This window comes from Mobula hypostoma, chromosome 10 (assembly GCF_963921235.1).
Source record: "Mobula hypostoma chromosome 10, sMobHyp1.1, whole genome shotgun sequence".
In the NCBI taxonomy this organism is placed as follows: Eukaryota; Metazoa; Chordata; class Chondrichthyes; order Myliobatiformes; family Myliobatidae; genus Mobula; species Mobula hypostoma.
In genome coordinates, this window is record NC_086106.1 from 43681398 (window position 1) to 43702305 (window position 20908).

The 20908-nt window shown below is 42.7% G+C and overlaps 1 protein-coding gene across 4 annotated transcripts in view; it reads left to right on the forward strand.

Annotated features, from left to right (window-relative positions):
- The window catches only part of brwd3 (bromodomain and WD repeat domain containing 3), a 278952-nt gene that overhangs the window by 159927 nt on the left and 98117 nt on the right, over nucleotides 1–20908 (forward strand). The gene's annotated exons all lie outside the window — the stretch shown is intronic.

Below are 20908 nucleotides of genomic sequence, written 5' to 3' on the forward strand. Positions count from 1 at the left end.
TTTATAACCATCTATTCCTGAAGCTGTGTTTGCATTTCGTACTATCTGAACATACATCCATAACCTCTGTGTGACAACTCCAGTTTATTTTTGCCAGATAGATTTGGTCTGCTTGGAGTGCAGTGTGTGGGAACATAGTACAGGCCCTTCGGCTCACAATGTTGTGCTGACCCTCAAACCCTGCCTCCTATATAAGCCCCCACCTTAAATTCCTCCATATACCTGTCTGGTAGTCTCTTAAACTTCACTAATGTATCTGCCTCCACCACTGACTCAGGCAGTGCATTCCATGCACCAGCCACTCTCTGAGTAAAAAACCTTCTTCTAATATCCCCCTTCAACTTCCCACTCCTTACCTTAAAGCCATGTCCTCTTGTATTGAGCAGTAGTGCCCTGGGGAAGAGGCGCTGGCTATCCACTCTATCTATTCCTCTTATTATCTTGTACACCTCTATCATGTCTCCTCTCATCCTCCTCCTCTCCAAAGAGTAAAGCCCTAGCTCCCTTAATCTCTGATCATAATGCATACTCTCTAAACCAGGAACTGTTGTCACTCATTGTAATCTAGCATGGTATCACAAGGAAGGCTCAAAAAATAGTGTTGATTGTCCAAAGAGATTCAATAAAGTAAATGTGGTGCTCTTGATACTAACACCTTTATAATTAAGATTACAGAAATTCCCTTGCTAAGAATAAACCAGACAATGGTTGCACAATCATAGCATGACGGTAATGTGCTAATACTCAGCCAATGAAAAATGAAAAGGTGTCCAAAACCATTATGTAACTGCAATAACCACCTTCTGCCAGTAAATGCAGGCAAAACACTACGAAAATGTTAGCAAGGACTACGAGTTTAGTCTTACATTAATTCAACTAATATAATAAGTATTAACAAAACAACCGATTCCAACAGGCCACCTCCCCCACCCTTCCAATTCTATAAGGTACGCTATTAGAATCGCCACATCTGAAAATGTAGAGGTGAAAAAACTTAAAGTATCTACTTTACAGAGTAATCAAATACTACTTCAATTGTATAATATCAAAGAGTATACATGTTCTTGGAAATATCTGTAGTATTATGTCATGATTGGATACATTAGTAATACTTATAGGAGTTTGGACTATGCTAGTAATAATCGCCTTTAAACAAACACAAAAGAATTAGATTATGATCATGAATATTAAATAAGTATTGTGACTTTTAATATTGAGTAATTATGTATTTGGAGTTGTCGGGTATATAGGTACAACGTCCCTTACCTAAAACTGCACAAGTTTTCCCCCTTATTTGCTAAGAGAAGATCTGATAGCAGATATAGAAGATTGGATAGCTTTGCTATGAACTGAGATGATATCTGGGCTATAGTATGGATAGGGTCAGATACGGTGCTTCTCAAAACATGGTGATTGTATTCACATTTATTACTTAATTTAATTAGCACATCATTAGTAAGGGAAATAGGTAAACATATAATAACAACAAACCTCAAAATAAGATCCATAATGTCCAGAAGTCTTTCCACAGCATTCTGGAGTCACTTAAGCTCATTTGCAGTGGCTGGCATGTATCCAATTAATTTTACCTTCAATTTTGACTGCTGAATTGGTAATTAACAGTGCTTGGTAAGGACCTTCCTACCACGCTCCCAGTGGTTCATCTATAACGCATAGGAGCAGAATTAGGCCATTTGGCCTATCGAGTCTGCTCCACCATTCAATCATGGCCGATCCTTTTTTCCCCTCCTCAGCCTTCTCCCTATCACCTTTGAATCAGTGTCCAATCAAGAACTGATCAAGCTCTGCCTTAAATACACTCAGCAACCTGGTCTCCACAGCTGCCTGTGGTAATAAATTCCACAAATTCACCACCCTCTGGCTAAAGAAATTTCATTGAACCTCTGTTTTAAATGGATGCCTCTCTATCCTGAGGCAGTGCCCTCATGTGCTAGACTCCCCCCACCATGGAAAATATCCTTTCCACGTCTATTCTGCCTAGGCCTTTCAACATTTGAAAGGTTTGAATGAGATCCCATCCTCATTCTTCTAAACGCCAGTGTGTACAGACCCAGAGCCATCAAATGTTCCTTGTATGCTAACCCTTTCATTCCCGGAATCATTCTTGTGCTGCCTTAAGTTGTTTCTTGTCAAGAACCCACTTGCCAGGAATCAAGGTGTGCCCTCCTTCCGATAGACCACTCCAAACAGCAGAAACTTGGGTTAGTTTCACACAATAATCAATTAAACTGTCAGCCATAACGTGTACAGGTGCAAGAAAAAGTTTGTGAACCCTTTGCAATTACCTGGTTTTCTTCATTAATTACTCAAAATGTGGTCTGTTCTTCATCTCAGTCACAATATTAGACAAACAAAATAACGCACAAACATTTATACTTTTCATGCCTTTATTGAACATGTTGTTTAATCATTCATTGTCCAGGCTAGAAAAAGTATGTGAACCCTTGTATTTAATAGCTGGTAATACCTACTTTAGCAGCAATAACCTCTATCAAATGTTTCCTGCAGCTGCTGATCAGACTTGCACAAGGACGAGAAGAAATTTTAGACCATTCCTGCATACAAATCTGTTTCAGTTCATCAATATTTCTGGGATACCTTGCATGACCAGCCCTCTTCAGGTCATGCCACAGCATCTCAATTGGGTTCAGGTCTTGTCTCTGACATGGCAATTCTAAAACATGATTTTTTTTTTTTTTCATTCTATTGTTGATTTATTCTTTTGTTTCAAATCTTTATTGCCTCATCTAACTTCTATTAAGCTTCAGGAGATGCACTGCTGCCATGACATTCTCCTGTCTTGATACAATTTTGAATTCATTGTTCCCTCAATGATTACAAGTGTTCCAGACCCCGAGGCAGCAAAGCAGCCTCAAACCATGATGCTTCTTCCTCCAAACGTAGCGGTGTGCATTTAGAACATAGAACATAGAACAGGACAGCACAGTACAGGCCCTTCGGCCCACATTGTTGTGCCAACCCTCAAACCCTGCCTCCCATATAACCCCCCGCCTGAAATTCCTCCATATACCTGTCTAGTAGTCTCTTAAATTTCACTAGTGTATCTGCCTCCACCACTGACTCAGGCAGTGTATTCCACGCACCAGTCACTCTCTGAGTAAAAACCTTCTTCTAATATCCCCCTTGAACTTCCCACCCCTTACCTTAAAGCCATGTCCCCTTGTATTGAGCAGTGGCGCCCTGGGGAAGAGACACTGGCTATCCACTCTTATCTATTCCTCTTAATATCTTGTATACCTCTATTATGTCTCCTGTCATCCTCCTTCTCTCCAAAGAGTAAAGCCCTAGCTCCCTTAATCTCTGATCATAATCCATACTCACTAAACCAGGTGGCAGCCTGGTAAATCTCCTCTGTACCCTTTCCAATGCTTCCACATCCTTCCTATAGTGAGGCGACCAGAACTGGACACAGTACTCCCAAGTGTGGCCTAACCAGAGTTTTATAGAGCTGCATCATTACCTTGTGACTCTTAAACTCTATCACTCGACTTATGAAAGCTAACACCCAATAAGCTTTCTTAACTACCCTATCTACCTGTGAGGCAACTTTCAGGGATCTGTGCACATGTACCCCCAGATCCCTCTACTCCTCCACACTACCAAGTATCCTGCCATTTACTTTGTACTCTCCCTTGGAGTTTGTCCTTCCAAAGTGTACCACCTCACACTTCTCTGGGTTGAACTCCATCTGCCACTTCTCAGCCCACTTCTGCAACCTATCAATGTCTCTCTGCAATCTTTGACAATCCTCTACACTATCTACAACACCACCAACCTTTGTGTCGTCTGCAAACTTGCCAACCCACCCTTCTACCCCTACATCCAGGTCGTTAATGAAAATCACGAAAAGCAGAGGTCCCAGAACCGATCCTTGTGGGATACCACTCGCCACAACCCTCCAATCCGAATGTACTCCCTCCACCATGACCCTCTGCCTTCTGCAGGCAAGCCAATTCTGAATCCACCTGGCCAAACTTCCCTGGATCCCATGCCTTCTGACTTTCTGAATAAGCCTACCGTGTGGAACCTTGTCAAATGCCTTACTAAAATCCATATAGATCACATCCACTGCACTACCTTCATCTATATGCCTGGTCACCTCCTCAAAGAAATCTATCAGACTTGTTAGACATGATCTGCCCTTCACAAAGCCAAGCTGACTGTCCCTGATCTGACCATGATTCTCTAACTGCCCATAGATCCTATCTCTAAGAATCTTTTCCAACAGCTTTCCCACCACAGACGTAAGGCTCACAGGTCTATAATTACCCGGGCTATCCCTACTATCTTTTTTGAACAAGGTGACAACATTCGCCTCCCTCCAATCCTCCGGTACCATTCCCGTAGACAACAAGGACATAAAGGTCCTAGCCAGAGGCTCAGCAGTCTCTTCCCTCGCCTCGCGGGGCAGCCTGAGGAATATTCCGTCCAGCCCCGAGGACTTATCGGTCCTAATGTATTTTAATAACTTCAACACCTCCTCTCCCTTAATATCAACATGCTCCAGAACATCAACCTCACTCATATTGTCCTCACTGTCATCAAGTTCCCTCTCATTGGTGAATACCGAAGAGAAGTATTCATTGAGGACCTCGCTGACTTCCACAGCCTCCAGGCACATCTTCCCACCTTTATCTCTAATCGGTCCTACCTTCACTCCTGTCATCCTTTTGTTCTTCACATAATTGAAGAATGTTTCGGGGTTTTCCTTTACCCTACTCGCCAAGACCTTCTCATGCCCCCTTCTTGCTCTTCTCAGTCCCTTCTTAAGCTCCTTTCTTTCTACCCTATATTCCTCAATAGACCCATATGATCCTTGCTTCCTAAACCTCATGTATGCTGCCTTCTTCCACCTGACTAGATTTTCCACCTCACTTGTCACCCATGGTTCCTTCACCCTACCATTCTTTATCTTCCTCACCAGGACAGATTTATCCCTAAAGTCTTGCAAGAGATCCCTAAACATCGACCACATGTCCATAGTACATTTCCCTGCAAAAGCATCACCCCAATTCACACCCGCAAGTTCTAGCCTTATAGCCTCATAATTTGCCCTTTCCCAATTAAAAATTTTCCCTTCCTCTCTGATTCTATCCTTTTCCATGATAATGCTAAAGGCCAGGGAGCAGTGGTCACTGTCCCCCAGATGCTCACCCACTGAGAGATCTGTGACCTGACCCAGTTCATTACCTAATACTAAATCTAGTATGGCATTCCCCCTAGTCGGTCTGTCAACATACTGTGACAGGAATCCGTCCTGGACACACTTAACAAACTCTGCCCTGTCTAAACCCTTGGAACTAATCAGGTTCCAATCAATATTAGGGAAGTTAAAGTCACCCATGATAACAACCTTTCCAAAATCTGCCTCCCAATCTGCTCCTCGGTATCTCTGCTGCTATCAGGGGGCCTATAGAATACTCCCCATAGTGTAACTGCTCCCTTCCCCTTCCTGACTTCCACCCATACTGACTCAAAAGAGGATCCTGCTACACTACCTGTAGCTATAATAGTATCCCTGACCAGTAATGCCACCCCTCCTCCTGTTTTTCCCCCCCTTTTAAAGCACTGAAATCCAGGAATATTGAGAATCCATTCCTGCCCTGGTTCTAGCCAAGTCTCTGTAATGGCCACTACATCATAATTCCATGTATGTATCCAAGCTCTCAGTTCATCGCCTTTGTTCCTGATGCTTCTTGCATTGAAGTACACGCCCTTCTACCTTCCTACCTTTACACCTTTTATTCTGCTTCTCTTTCCTCAAAGCCTCTCTATATGTTAGATCTGGCTTTACTCCATGCACTTCTTTCACCATTCCATCGCTCCGGGTCCCATCCCCCTTGCAAATTAGTTTAAACCCTCCCGAACCATGCTAGCAAACCTACCTGCAAAGATATTGCTCCCCCTCGAGTTCAGGTGCAACCCATCCAAACTGTACAGGTCCCACCTTCCCCAGAAGGGATCCCAATGATCCAAAAATCTAAAACCCTGCCCCCCTGCACCAACTCCTCAGCCACGCATTTAACTGCCATCTCCTCCAATCCTTACCATCAGTATGACATAGCACTGGCAGAAATCCTGAGAACGCCATCCTTGAGGTCCTGTTCTTCAGCCTTCTGCCTAGCTCCTGAAACTCTTACTTCAGGACCTCATCTCTCTTCCTGCCTATGTCATTGGTGCCAACAGGTGTCACGACTTCTGGTTACTTTCCCTCTTGTACCAGGATTTCTGCCAAAAAGTTCAACTTTTATCCCATTTGTCTGCAAAATATTGTTTCAAGAGTGTTTTGGAGCATCCTGATGGTCTTTTGCAAACTTGAGATATGCAGCAATTTTTCTTTTTGGAGAACAGCAGTTTCCTTCGTGGTGTACTTCCATGAACACCATTCTTGTTCAGTGTTTTCCTTATAGTGGACACATGAACAGAGACTTCAGCAAGTTCTAGAGATTTCTGCTGGTCTTTTGCTGTTACCATTGGGTTCTTTTTTACCTCCTTCAGAATTGCACATTGTGCTCTTGGTGTGATCTTTGCAGGACACCCACTCCTAGGGAGAGCAGTAATGGTGCTGAATTTCCTCCATTTGTAGAGAATTTCTCCCACTGTGGACTGATGAACACTCAGGTTTTTAGAAATATTTTTGTAACCTTTTCCGGCTTCATGCATCTTTACGGTTCTTCGAAAGACCTCTGAAAGTTGATTGAGTTGATTGGTGCACATGAATAAATCATCTTTATTGAGAAGAGCAGAGTCTGTCAGTAACCTGACTGTGTGTGTCTTTTTTATAGGGCCAGGCACCTCTGCAACCCACACCTCCCATCTCATCTCATTGATTGGAACACCTGACTCCAAGTAACTTTTGTAGAAGGCCTTACCCCAGAGGTTGACATACTTTTTTGAACCCAGACTGTGATTGTTTAAATGGTGTATTCAGTATTGACGAGAAGAAGTGCAATTGTTTGTTTGCTATTAGTTTAGGCAGATTGTGTTAGTCTATTATTGAGATTTAGATGAAGATCAGATCACATTTTATGAGTAATTGCAAAGGGTTCACAAACTTTTTCTTGCGACTGAATATCAGCCACTCTGAGATTGAGAGCTCACAGTGGTGACATAGGTCGCCTTGCTACCACTTAAAATGGATTCAGGTTTGTCTTCTTGTTTGGGGGTGATCTAATGCTGCATAAAACCAATGGAAGAGCTATAGGCCATGGTGCACTTTCCTCGAATACTTAGTCAGCTGTTGTTTGATAATGCCATTCGTTCTTTCAACTTGCCTGTGACTCTGGATAATGTGGGCAATGGAAATGCCATTAAATATTCATCGGTTGACATAATTCTTAACAAACATGTGTTCCTTGGTTAGAGCCATTGTGTCAAGGGAATCCCCATCTAGGAATATAGTCCTTAATCAGAGTTTTGGCTGTATGTATGGTGGTAGCTTTTCTTGCTGGGATAGTTTCTACCCGCCTTATTCAAATTTCAATATCTTGCTCCACTTGTTTGGCAGTTTGCATCAGGTCACTGTAGCAAATGGCAGCTTCACTCCAATCTGCTTTTGTTAGCTTCGCCATTTTGGTAACACCTGGTTTCAAATGATCCATGAAAGTCAACTTGGGAGAATCATCTATGGATTCTTCCATATTATCTTCAGTTGATCTCTTTTTAAGCTTTTTATAGGATATTGAATTTCTTTACATAAATGGTGCATTTGCCGGTTTTCCTTTGTTCTGGTAGTTGATGTTAAACCTGCTACCTCTTTGCATAATTTCCATTTTTGTTCTTACGTGTTTTCACTCCATTAGTTTTTACTGGGGCAAGTTGCAACATTGCTGTTGGACCATTATCTCATGACTTATGTTATCACTTAAGCCACCAGAGGTCAGTGTTATATTCATTTTGCAATTCCTTGGATTTCCCAAGATGTCGCTATTTCTGGGGACTATTTAATGTTGGCAGTATTCCAACATATTGACGTCACTATTAACACAGCCCACTGGGTGTTGTCAATGCGCAGTGTGAATCTGTGTCAGACTGTCTTGTAACTCGCTACAGCCAAGAAGATCATGTAACTTGATAGGGATACATTCAATTAACAGAGAATTTTTCTTTCGACTCTTTAATGTTCTTATCACACTCTACATTCAGCATGTAACACATTTCTTGGTTCTCCCCCAATGGATTAGTTAAATTATCTACTTGCAGAGTGCTGGTTTGATCTAATTCATCTATTTTTGTAACTTAGCACTTTTAATGTAGTTCGGCACTTTCACAGTTAAATTCTTGACCTTGTGGTTGTTCCAGCTTGGAATATTTACGTTTTTTTCAATGCTTAAGACCATAGTCCATCCCGTCTGACTGGTTGGTGCTCATCCAGTCAGGTTTCCACTCTCCCACCTTGTTTACAATCGAATACCAGTTCTTACTTTAGAGTGAGAACTTAGTCTTTGTTAAAATTCTTTTCGCCTAACAAAGACAAAGGTCTTATTCTAAATAAGAACTGGAATTTGATTGTAAACAAGGTGGGAGAGCGAAAACTTGATTGGATGAGGAGTAATTAATCACGAGGGACTGACTACGAGGGTATATATACCACTGGACTAGACTTACCCAGGCATCATCCCTGAATAAGGTGGCAGAGTTTATTATCGAAACATTGGTTATAATCAATGCCTGTTCCCAGCTTGAAACTTGAGAAGAGTTTATTTGTCATATACACCGGGAAAGCAGGAGATCCTTTTTCACTTCCAGTAGCTGTATTTTATTAATCTTACTTTGTATTGTTTCGTTAATCGCATCAGGTTTATATAGTTTATTCAAGTAAGTGCTTAAAATCTCAAATACGAGAAAAATCTGCAGATGTTGGAAGTCACACACAAAACACACGAAATGCTGGATGAACAGGCTAGGCAGCATCTACGGAAAGAGGAAACAGTCGACATTTTAGGCTGAGGCCCTTCATCAAGACCCAATTCATGGGCTGAAAGGATAAACCCTAATGACGATGATTTATGGGTTAAGACGGGTTCTGAAGGAAGTAGCTGGAGAGATTGTGGAGGTGTTACTGATGATCTTTCAAGAATTGATAGATTCTGGCATTGGACTACAAAATTGCAAATGTTACTCCGCTATTTAAGAAGCAGAAAGGAGACTATAGACCTGTTAGCCTGACATCAGTGGTTAGGAAGTTGTTGGAATTGATTGGTAGGGATGAGATTACGGAGTATCTGGAGGCACATGACAAGATGAGCCAGCATGGTTTCCTGAAAGGAAGATCCTACCTGACAAACCTACTGCAATTCTTTGAGGAAATTACAAGCAGGGTAGACAAAGGAGATGCAGTAGGAGATACACCCTATCCTCGTTATATGCGGGGGATATGTTCCTCGAAGTTGACGCATAATGTGAAATCGCAAAATGTGTATAATTATTTAAATAGAGAAAATAGGGATGTGTTCCAGAGGGCTTCCTAAATATATTTTATCTGTAATTTATTCACATGTTCATACCAATACGACACAAAAGCAGTACTACAAGACAACATTTGTATTATATTTAATCAAATTAAGGTAATATTCAATGTAATAAATCATAGAAAGTTAACATCCGAGAGTGTACAGTACTCACCAACAGTGGCAAGTGTGTTCACTCCGGGAGATGAGTGGTTGTTGTGGTGTTGGGCAGCTTTACATGGATAAGGTGGATGGTTGTGGTCGTCAGGATCATATGAAGCACAGCAAGGGGTGAAGGAAGACTCTCAGAATTCTTAGAACTGCTGGCAGAAGATGTTACCGATTTGAATAAAGTGGTCAGGATTGTTTGCTTCCAAGCATTTTGTTTTAAATTTGCTTGTAGGGAAGAAGGGTTGACGGCAGGGAATGACTGAAATGCTGACTCCGTTCTAAACGCGGTCCATGTCCATCGCCATTTGTGCCAAGTGTTCCGACCTCCACCATTCCCTCACCATTGGTAAGCTCCCGGGATTTTCAAAATTGTCTGTTGCTTGCAGCATCTGAGAGATAGTTTGCGGTAAAAAAAAGTACGCACGCCTTGAAGGTGGATTACACCTTGGTCGAGTGATTGAATCAGCGATGTTGTGTTAAAGTGGCAGGAAACGCACTGTTATGTTAGGATGAATGCTGTCCAAATGTTTAGGTGGACTGGCGCATTGTCAAGCAACAAAAGAACTTTAAAGGCAAGGTTCTGTTCCCGGCAGTAGCGTCCCAGAGCTGCATTACCTTCAGCTGATGCCGCGCTGTTTATAATTTCCAACTTTTTTTCAAGTGTTACAGCGGTTCTCTGCCGCTCGGTTGACAGCCCAAGACATGACATCGGATGCTTAGGAGGCATAGTGAAATATTTCAAGCGCAAAATCACTGCACTGTAGGTAAAACCAACAGAAGTTTAAGATCATGCATCCACACCTTACCAAAACCAATGCGAGAGTGGCAGGAGAGAGATTGTGAGGCGCGCGCACCTGACTTGTATTGGCGGGAAAGCAGTGCTTTTCGTCCCAGCAGTGAGACTGTGAAGCGTGCGCAAATGACTTGTATTGGCGGGAAGGCAGTGCTCCTTGCATAACTGAATTTTGGATGCATATAACGAGACGGTAGAAATAGGTTCATCGCATAACTGTGAATCCGCATATAACGAGGATAGGGTGTACTTGGATTTTCAGAAGACCTTTGACAAGGTGCTGTACATGAGGCTGCTTAGCAAGATAGGAATTACAGGGAAGTTACCAGCGTGGGTGGAGCATTGGCTGGTCGACAGAAAACAGAGTGGGATTAAAGGGATCCTATTCTGGCTGGCTGCCAGTTACCAGTGGAGTTGGGGTTGGAGTTGGAATAGTTACTTTTTACGATGTATGTCAATGATTTGGACTATGGTATTAAGGATTTCTGGCTAAATTTGCGGATGATTCAAAGATAGCTGGAGGAGCGGGTAGTGTTGAGGAAACAGAGAGCCGACGAGAGACTTAGGTAGTTTAGGGCAGGGGTAGGCAAGCTAGGTTAGGGCGAAGGTATTTTGACCGGCCAGCGAGTGATTTTCCTAATTCTGAGTGTTTCAAGCGAGGATCATTCAAATTTGTAAACAGAAACAGCGTCAATGTGTTTTAACAAGAAATCCATGCTAAATATCCAGATATTTACATGTGCTACGATACTTGTTGAATAACTCGCGTTTTGAAATAAAATCGAAGAAAAAAATTCCGATGGCAATGAATGCAAAACGCAGGAAGGTAGACACTGAGTGCCAAAATTTCTAAGACACTTGGACACTAGGTTACTTCTTCATCAAGCAAGCTGGGAAACCAGTTTGTCTCATTTGCCGAGAAAATGTTGCTGTGAAGAAGGTGACAAATATCAGGCGACATTATGAGACCCGCCATAGTGGAAAGGAACTGCAATTGTGGGAGTACCGGCTTCAAAAAGGAAATTGTGCACATTTTCTCACTTTTCAAAAAAGTAAAGCACAAGATCCAGACATTTTTGTGAATATGGTGCAAGAATTGAGAGAAGAGTTTTCATCTCATTTTGCTGATATTTGCTTGCATGCGAATGAGTTCAAGCTGTTTGCTACTCCATTTGATGTGGAAGTGGACACTGCATCAGAAATATTTCAAATGGAAATGATTGAGATGCAGTGTGATGACATATTGAGATTGAAATTTCATTCTGAAGATGGGTCAGTGCTTGACTTCTATAGAAAATATCCAAGTGGGAAGTATCCTAACTTAGTGGACCATACAAAAAAGATGGCATTACTGTTTAGCGGCACTTATCTGTGTGAGCAATTATTTTCAAAAATGAAGCACACCAAGAACCATTTGAGAACAAGATTGGCTGATGCCCATCTGGATAATGTCTTACTCTTGGCATCAACAAGTCTGACACCCAATATTGAGAAGCTTTCAAGCAACAAACAGCATCAAGTTTCACATTGATTTATCAACTGTTTGCATTAAAATTTTCTTTTTTATTATACTTAATTTACACCATTTCTGAATTTCATGCTCAATTGGAGCATCAAGGGTCTGTTAATCTTCAGCAGTAATTTGAGGAAATTTAATCTTATATAAAAAAGCCTTCATTTTGGAGGGATCTGCAGGAAACTGAGTTTTATAAAGATGGGAATAAAAATCCTGAAAAATATTATTGATGTCCTCATAACTACTTACTATATCTCCATTATCTTCAGGGATCTTTAAAATTTGTCTTTTAGCTCTAGCAGCCCTTAATTGGGAAGCTAAGAGCCGATTATTTTTATCCCCAAAAATATAAAACTGACTTTTTAATTTAAGCAAATAAAAAATTATATTGTGATTGTAATTCCACTCTTCTTTTAAACAAACCAACATTTGGAAAGATTGCATTGATATTATCTAAATCTTTAATTTGTTTAGCAATTTTATCTAATTCCACTCTTGTCTGTTTCTTCAACTTAGCTAAATAAGAAATAATCTGACCACGTAAACAAGCTTTTAACGTATCCCAAATTACTAACTTTGAGATGTTTCCTATATTATTAAAGAGAAAAAACTCTGAGTTTCAATAAACTCAACAAAATCTGAACTTTGTAACAAATGTTCTGGAAAACGCCAAGGTGATCTTACAGAAACAACATCTTTCGAATCAACTATTAAATTTAAGGGAGCATGATCAGAAATAACAATTGCATCATATTCACGTTTCTGAACATTAAAAGTCGAGGGTCAGCTATAAAATAGTCGATTCTCAAATATTTATTATGAACATGTGAAAAAAAGGAATATTCTCTATCGCTAGGATGCATATGTCTCCATCATACAGCATCATACTTGACAATCTGTAATAGTGCAGTAAGATCATCCCCATATTTTTTATACTCCATGCATTGAGATATAACACTTTGAGTACTGTACTTGCTACCCTTTTTGATTCTGCATCCCCAATGCACTGATACTCATCCTGCTGGCTGCAATTATGTCCTATCATCTGCCCGCCCTTCTGGACAGTGAGACTGCAAACTATCTTTGCTTTGTTACCATCCTCCTATCCTGAGTCCCTTCACTCTGGTTTGCATACTTCTGACAAATTTGTTAAAATTATACAGCTCTAACAACCCAACAGCTCTAACAACCCTGCCCCCGAAAATACTGGTACCCCTTGGGTTCAGGTGCAACCTGTCACTTTTGAACAGGTCATACCTTCCCCAGAAGAGATTCCAATGATCCAAGAACCTGAAGCCCTGCCCTCTCTACCAGCTTCTCAGCCATGCATTAATCTGCCAAATCATCCTGTTTCTACCCTCACTGGTGCATGGCACAGGTAGCAATCCAGAAATTACTACCCTGGAGGTCCTGCTTCTCAGCTTTCTGCCTGGCTCTCTTAAATTCCCCTTTCTGGACTTCTTCACTTTCCCTTCCTTTGTCATTGGTACCAATGTGTACCAGGACATCTGGCTGCTCTCCCTCCCGCTTCAAAATGTTGCAGATGTGATCTGAGAATTCCTTACCCTGGCACCTAGAAGGCAACATACCACCCGTTCACTTACACAGAATCTCCTTTCTATTCCTTTGACTTCTAAGTCCCCTATTACTACTGCTCCCCTCTCCTCCTCCTTTCCTTTCTGCTGCACAGGCCCATGCTCAGTGCCAGTAACCTGGTCTCCGTGCTGTTCCCCTGGGAGGTATCCAAACTGTATACTTATTATTGACAGGAATAGCCACAGGGGTGCTCTGCACTAACTGCCTATTCACATTTCCATTTTTCCTGACAGTCACCCAGTTACTCGCCTCCTGCAACTTAGGGGTGACTACTTCTTTGTAACTCTAATCGATTATCTGCTCATTCTCCCATGCAAGCCGAAGCTCATCCAGCTGCTGCTCCAGATCCCTAACACAGTTTTCAAGGAGCTGCAGTCAGATGCACTTCACGCAGGTATAGTTCCCTGAGAGACTATGAGTTTCCCAGGACTCTTAACATCCAGCATGAAGAACACACAATGGCCATTTACTACACTAGGTACAGTAAGAGAAAAAAAGGGAACCTTAACAGAAACATGCTCAGACAGTCCAGAGAAGGTTCACAAGGATGATTCTGGAATGAAGGGGTTAACATATGAGGAGTATTTGACAGCTTTGGGCCTGTACTCACCGGAATTTAGAAGAATTTGTGGGGATCTCATTGAAACCTACCAGATGTTGAAAGGATAAGGTGGATGTGGAGAGAATGTGGGTGGGGGTATACAGAACTAGAGAGCACATCCTAAAAATTGAGGGGCGATCTTTTAGAACAGAGATGAGGAGGAATTTTTTTAGCCAGAGAGTGGAGAATCTGTGGAATGCTCTGCCACAGACTGTAGTAGAGGCCAAGTCTCTGGGTATATTTAAAGTGAAAGTTGATAGTTTCTTGATTGGTCAGGGCACCAAAGGGTATAGTAAGAAGGCAGGTATATGGGGTTGAGTGGGATCCGGAATCAGCCATGATGGTGGATCAGACTCAATGGGCTGAATGGCCTAATCCAGGTCTCATGTCTGGTCTCTGACATTGCCTGCCTCATGTCACCTGTCTCTTGCCCCATCCTTGCAGCCCTTTTTAATTAAGGACATGACATTAGCCACCCTCCACTCTTCCAGTACCACATGCATATAAAAATTCCTACCTGGCCCCAGCAGCTTCATCCCTTGCTTTCTGCATTTTCCAAGGGAACACATGGCAAAGTTCCAGAGTTACCCAACCTTTTTCTCTTTTTTCTCTTTTGTAATGTTATGTTTCAGGATATCATTGTTCTATTTTTTCCACAGACTAGGAGTATTTATTTAAGACTTGCATACTTCCTATGGCTCTGCACATAGATGACCACACTGACTCTTGCTAGGATTTATTCTGTCCCTAGTTTCCCTTTCACCCTCAATTTACTTAATAAGTCTTTTAGAAATCTCCTTTAAATTTTTATGGCAAGGGTATCTCATGCCATTTTTATGTTCTCTAATCCTGCCAACCGTGCCCTTCACTCTAGGGGGAGCGTATTAGCTTGGAACTCTTTGTACCGCCCCTTTAAAGTCCTTCCCCTCATCAGACCTGCCTTTTCCACTCCATATGTACTGTATGACTTGCTGAGTTCTCCAACACTTTGTGTGTGTTTCTCATCTGCAGCTTTCTAATCTCAGTATTTAATTCTTCAACTCCTGATCATTGGCTTTTTTTATGCTGAACTGGCCGAATTTGTGTGTCTATATTATTTGTGATATCAGAAAAGGGTTTTTTACCATTTTGTTTCTTTCACCTATTAGCTTCTGTTTTCAAAATTAACTCCTCATAGATACTCAACAAATAAGTGAAACTGGGGGGAACAAACTGCAGATGCTGGATATGAAGAAAACAGAAAATGCTGGAAATACTCAGCAAGACAGATCTTTGACCGAAATCATTTTGTTTCTCTTCCCACGGACATTGTCTGAGTTGCATAGTATTTCCACCATTTTCTGTTTTTATAAAGGATGGAACAATGCAGCACAAGAGCAGGCCCCTCAGACCTCCATGTCTGTGCCAAATATGATGCCATTCAAATTAATCTTATTGTCTCCATGTGATCTATATCTCCTCTATTTCCTGCCTGTTCACATCCCCGTCTAAATACCTGTTAAGTGTTATCTCCTTCAACCATTTCCACTGACTGCATATTCCAGGTACCTCTTGCTCTATGTAAAAGAAACTCATCCCATGCTTCCTTTAAACATTGCCCCCTCACTTTTAGGCTATGTCTTCAGGTATTTGACATTTCCACCCTGGGAAAATGGCTCTGGCTATAATTATGATTATATATACTTCTCTCAGGTGGCCTCTCAGTCTTTAAATTCAAAGTAAATTTATTATCAAAGTATATGTCATCATATACTACCTTGAGATTCATGGCCCACCCTGTTCGGCACCTTCTTCGCAGTCATGCTGAAGCACGCCTTTGGAACATCAACTGATGGTGTCTACCTCCACTCCAGATTGGACGGGAGGCTGTTCAGACTGTCCCAGCTGAGGGCGAAAACCAAGATTCATGAAGTACTCATCAGAGATGTTGTTTGCAGACGACGACGCTGCACTGGCAACACACTCTGAAGAGCAACTGCAATGCCTCATGGACAGCTTCTCAAGAGCCTGCCAGGACTTCAGCTTGACCATCAGCTTGAAGAAGACCAACGTGTTGGGCCAAGGCGTTGAGCACCCCTCTGCCATTACCATCAACAACTACGAGCTGGAGGTAGTTCACGAGTTTACATACCTTGGCTCCACCATCACAGACAGCCTCTCCCTAGACCCCGAGATCAACAGACGGATCGGACGAGCAGCCTCAACATTTGCCAGGCTGACAAAGAGAGTCTGGGAGAACAGAAAGCTGACGACGCACACCAAGGTTGCAGTCTACAGGGCCTGCATCCTCAGCACACTGCTTTAGGGCAGTGAAACCTGGAGACCTACTCCAGACTAGAGCGGCATCTCAACACCTTCTACCTTCGCAGCCTGAGACGCATCCTGGACATCAAGTGGGTTGACCAAGTCACCAACAATGAGGTCCTGGCCCGCACCCAGATACCCAGCCTCTTCACCCTGCTCCAACAATGCCGACTCCGCTGGCTGGACTACGTACACCGCACGTCAGACGGGAGGATCCCGAAAGACCTGCTTTACAGGGAACTGGCCTCCGGCAAGAGAGCACAAGGACGGCCCCATCTTCGTTTCAAAGATGTCTGCAAGAGAGACATGAAGTCACTGAACATGAACGTCGAGAGGTGGGAGGACATCACAAGTGATTGCTGTTGCTGGAGGCTGGAGCTACGCAGAGGTCTCAAAGGAGGAGAGGAGAAGCTGAGGCTTGCTACTGAAGAAAAGCTCACTCGTCGGAAAAACAGCACCAAGACAACACCGGAGGGCAGCACCTTCAAATGCATTTGCTGCAGCCGAGACTGTCACTCCCATGTGGGCCTCTACAGCCACAGCAGACGCTGCTCTACCAACACAGACTGAAGCAAGACTTTCCAGGTGCAGAGCCATGGTCTCGCGAGACTAACGGATGCCACAAACAATGTCATCATATACTACTTTGAGATTCATTTTTACAGGCCTTTACAGGAAAATAAAGAAATACAATAGAATTTATGAAAAACTATATTTAATAAAGACTGACAAAACATCCAGTGTGCAAAAGAAGAAAAATCCTGCAAGTAATAAATTTTAAAAATAATACTGAGTTGTAGAATCCTTGAAAGTGAGCCTGTAGGTTGTGCAGCATTGAAGTGAGTAAAATAATCTACGCTGGTGTAAGAGCCTGATGGGGGAAAGGCAATAGCTGTTCTAGACCTGATGGTTCAGATCCTAACGCTTCTATACCTCCTGCGTGATGGTAGTAGCGAGAAGAGAGCAGGGTCCAGATAATGGGTGCTTCTTTCTTGTGACGATATTCAATGATGGGGGAGTGCTTTGCCTGTGATGGACTGAGCTGTATCCACCACTTGAGAATTGCTGTTTTTATACCAGGCTATGATGCAACCAATCAGGATAGAACCATAGAACAGTACAGCACAGAAACAGGCCTTTTGGCCCTTCTTGGCTGTGCCGAACCATTTTTCTGCCTAGTCCCACTGACCTGCACCTGGACCATATCCCTTCATCTATGTACCTGTCCAAGTTTTTCTTAAATGTTAAAAGTGAGCCCGCATTTACCACTTCATCTGGCACCTCATTCCACACTCCCACCACTCTCTGTGTGAAGAAGCCCCCCTAACGTTCCCTTTAAACTTTTCCCCCTTCACCTTAACCTATGTCCTCTGTTTTTTCCTCCCCTAGCCTCAGTGGAAAAAGCCTGCTTGCATTCATTCTATCTATACCCATCGTAATTTTATATACCTCTAACAAATCTCCCCTCATTCTTCTACGCTTCAGGGAATAAAGTCCTAACCTATCAACCTTTCTCTGTACCTCAGTTCTCAAGTCCCGGCAACATCCTTGTAAACCTTCTCTGCACTCTTTCAACCTTATTAATATCCTTCCTGTAATTTGGTGACCAAAGCTGCACACAATACTCCAAATTCGGCCTCACCAATGCCATATACAACCTCACCGTAACATTCCAACTCTTATACTCAGTACTTCGATTTATAAAGGCCAATGTATCAAAAGCTGTCTTTATGACCCTATCTACCTGTGATATTCTACCTGTAGAATTTTAGGGAATTTTGTATCTGTATTCCCAGGTCCCTCTGTTCTACTGCACTCCTCAGTGCCCTACCATTTACCTTGTATGTTCTACCTTGGTTTGTCCTTCCAACGTGCAATACCTCACACTTGTCTGTATTAAACTCCATCTGCCATTTTTCAGCCCATTTTTCCAGCTGGTCCAAATCCCGCTGCAAGCTTTGAAAACCTTCCTCACTGTCCACTACACCTCCACTCAGGGAGGCAATCCTCCACTACCACTCTCTGGCTTCTTCCATTGAGCCAATGTCTAATCCAATTTACTACCTCTCCATGTATACCTAGCGACTAAATCTTCCTAACTAACCTCCCATGCGGGACCTTGTCAAAGGCCTTACTGAAGTCCATGTAGACAACGTCCACTGACTCCCCTTCATCCACTTTCCTGGTAACATCCTTGAAAAACTCTAATAGATTGGTTAAACATAACCTACCATGCACAAAGCAATGTTGACTCTGTCCCTGTCTATCCAAGTACTTGTAGATTCTATCTCTTAGTATTCCTTCCAGTAATTTACCTACTACCGATGTCAAACTTACTTACTTTTACTTTTAGAGACTTTTTAAACAATGGAACAACATGAGCTATCCTGATCCTGCTCCGGCACCTCGCCCGTAGATACCGACGTTTTAAATATATCTGCCAGGGCCCCTGCAATTTCAACACTAGTCTCCTTCAAGGTCCGAGGGAATACCTTGTCAGGTCCTGTGGATTTATCTACTCTGATTTGCCTCAAGAGCACTTCCTCCTCTTCAATCTGTATAGGTTCCATGACCTCACTTCTTGTTTGTCTTATTTCCATAGACTCCATGCCAGTTTCCTTAGTAAATGCAGAAACAAAGAAAACATTTAAAGATCTCCCCCATTTCTTTTGGTTCCATACATAGCCGACCACTCTGATCTTCAAGAGGACCAATTTTATCCCTTACTATCCTTTTGCACTTAATATACCTGTAGAAGCTCTTTGGATTATCCTTCGCCTTGACTGCCAAAGCAACCTCATGTGTTTTATCCCTCCTGATTTCTTTCTTAAGTTTTTTTTGCACTTTTTATACTCCTCAAGCACCTTATTTACTCGCTGTTTCTTATGCATGTCAAACATCTCTCTCTACTTCTTTATCAGAGTTCCAATATCCCTTGAGAACCAAGGTTCCTTATTTTTATTCACTTTGCCTTTAATCCCAAGGAATATACAAATTCTTCACTCTCAAAATTTCTCCTTTGAAGGCCTCCCACTTACCAATCACATCCTTGCCAGAGAGCAACCTGTCCCAATCCACGCTTTTTAGATCCTTTCTCATTTCTTCAAATTTGTCCTTTTTCCAGTGTAGAACCTCAACCCGAGGACCAGATCTATATTTATCCATGATCAAGTTGAAACCAATGGTGTTGTGATCACTGGAACCAAAGTGTTCCCCTACACACACTTCCGTCACCAATCCTAACTCATTTCCTAATGGGAGATCTAATATTGCATCCTCTCTAACTGGTACCTCTATATATTGATTTAGAAAACTTTCCTGAACACATTTTACAAACTCTAATCCGTCTAGACCTTTAACAGTATGGGAGTCCCAATCAATATGTGGAAAATGAAAATGCCCTATTATCACAACTTTATGTTTCCTGCAGTTGTCTGCTATCTCTCTGCAGATTTGCTCCTCCAATTCTTGCTGACTATTGGGTGGTCTATAATACAACACCATTAATGTGGTCATACCCTTCTTGTTTCTCAGCTCCACCCACCACTAAGCACATCTTTCTTTCTCCACCCCTCTCCGCTTTCCGCAGGGATCGATCCCTCCGCGACTCACTTATCCGCACGTCCATCCCCACAGATCTCCCACGCAGCACTTATCCCTGTAAGTGTAAGTGCTACACCTGTCCCTACACCTCCTCTCTTGCCATCATTCAGGGCCCCAAACAGTCCTTCCTGGTGAGGCAACACTTTCCTTGCGAATCTGTTGGGGTCATCTATTGCATCAGGTACTCCCGGTGCGGCCTCCTCTACATCGGTGAAACCCGACGCAGATTGGGGGACCGCTTCGTAGAGCACCTCCACTCCGCCACAACAGACAGGATCTCCCGGTAGCCACCCACTTCAACTCTGCTTCCCATTCCCGTTCAGATATGTCCATACATGGCCTCCTCTACTGCCATGATGAGGCTAAACTCAGGTTGGAGGAGCAACACCTCATATACTGTCTAGGTAGTCTCCAGCCCCCTGGTATGAACATAGAATTCTCCAACTTCCGGTAATTCCCTCCCCCTCCCTTCCTCTATCCCTATTTCACATCACCTTCCTCATAGTTCCGCCTCCTTCTACTATTGTTCGCCTGCCAATCATGTCCCTGCTTCCCCTCCCCCACCCCTTTGTCTTTCAAATTACTGTTTTTTTCACCTACCAGCATTCTTCAAACCCTCCCCAAAGTTCTTCCTTCAGTCCTGACGAAGGGTTTCGGCCCGAAACGTCGACTAATCTTTTCAACTGATGCTGACTGACCTGCTGAGTTCCTCCGGCGCATTGTGAGTGTTCCTTTGACAACAGCATCTGCAGATTATTTTGTGTTCCCATATGGCCTCGGTAGACAACCCACTAATCTGTCCTGCCTGAGCACTGCTGTAACAATTTCCCTGA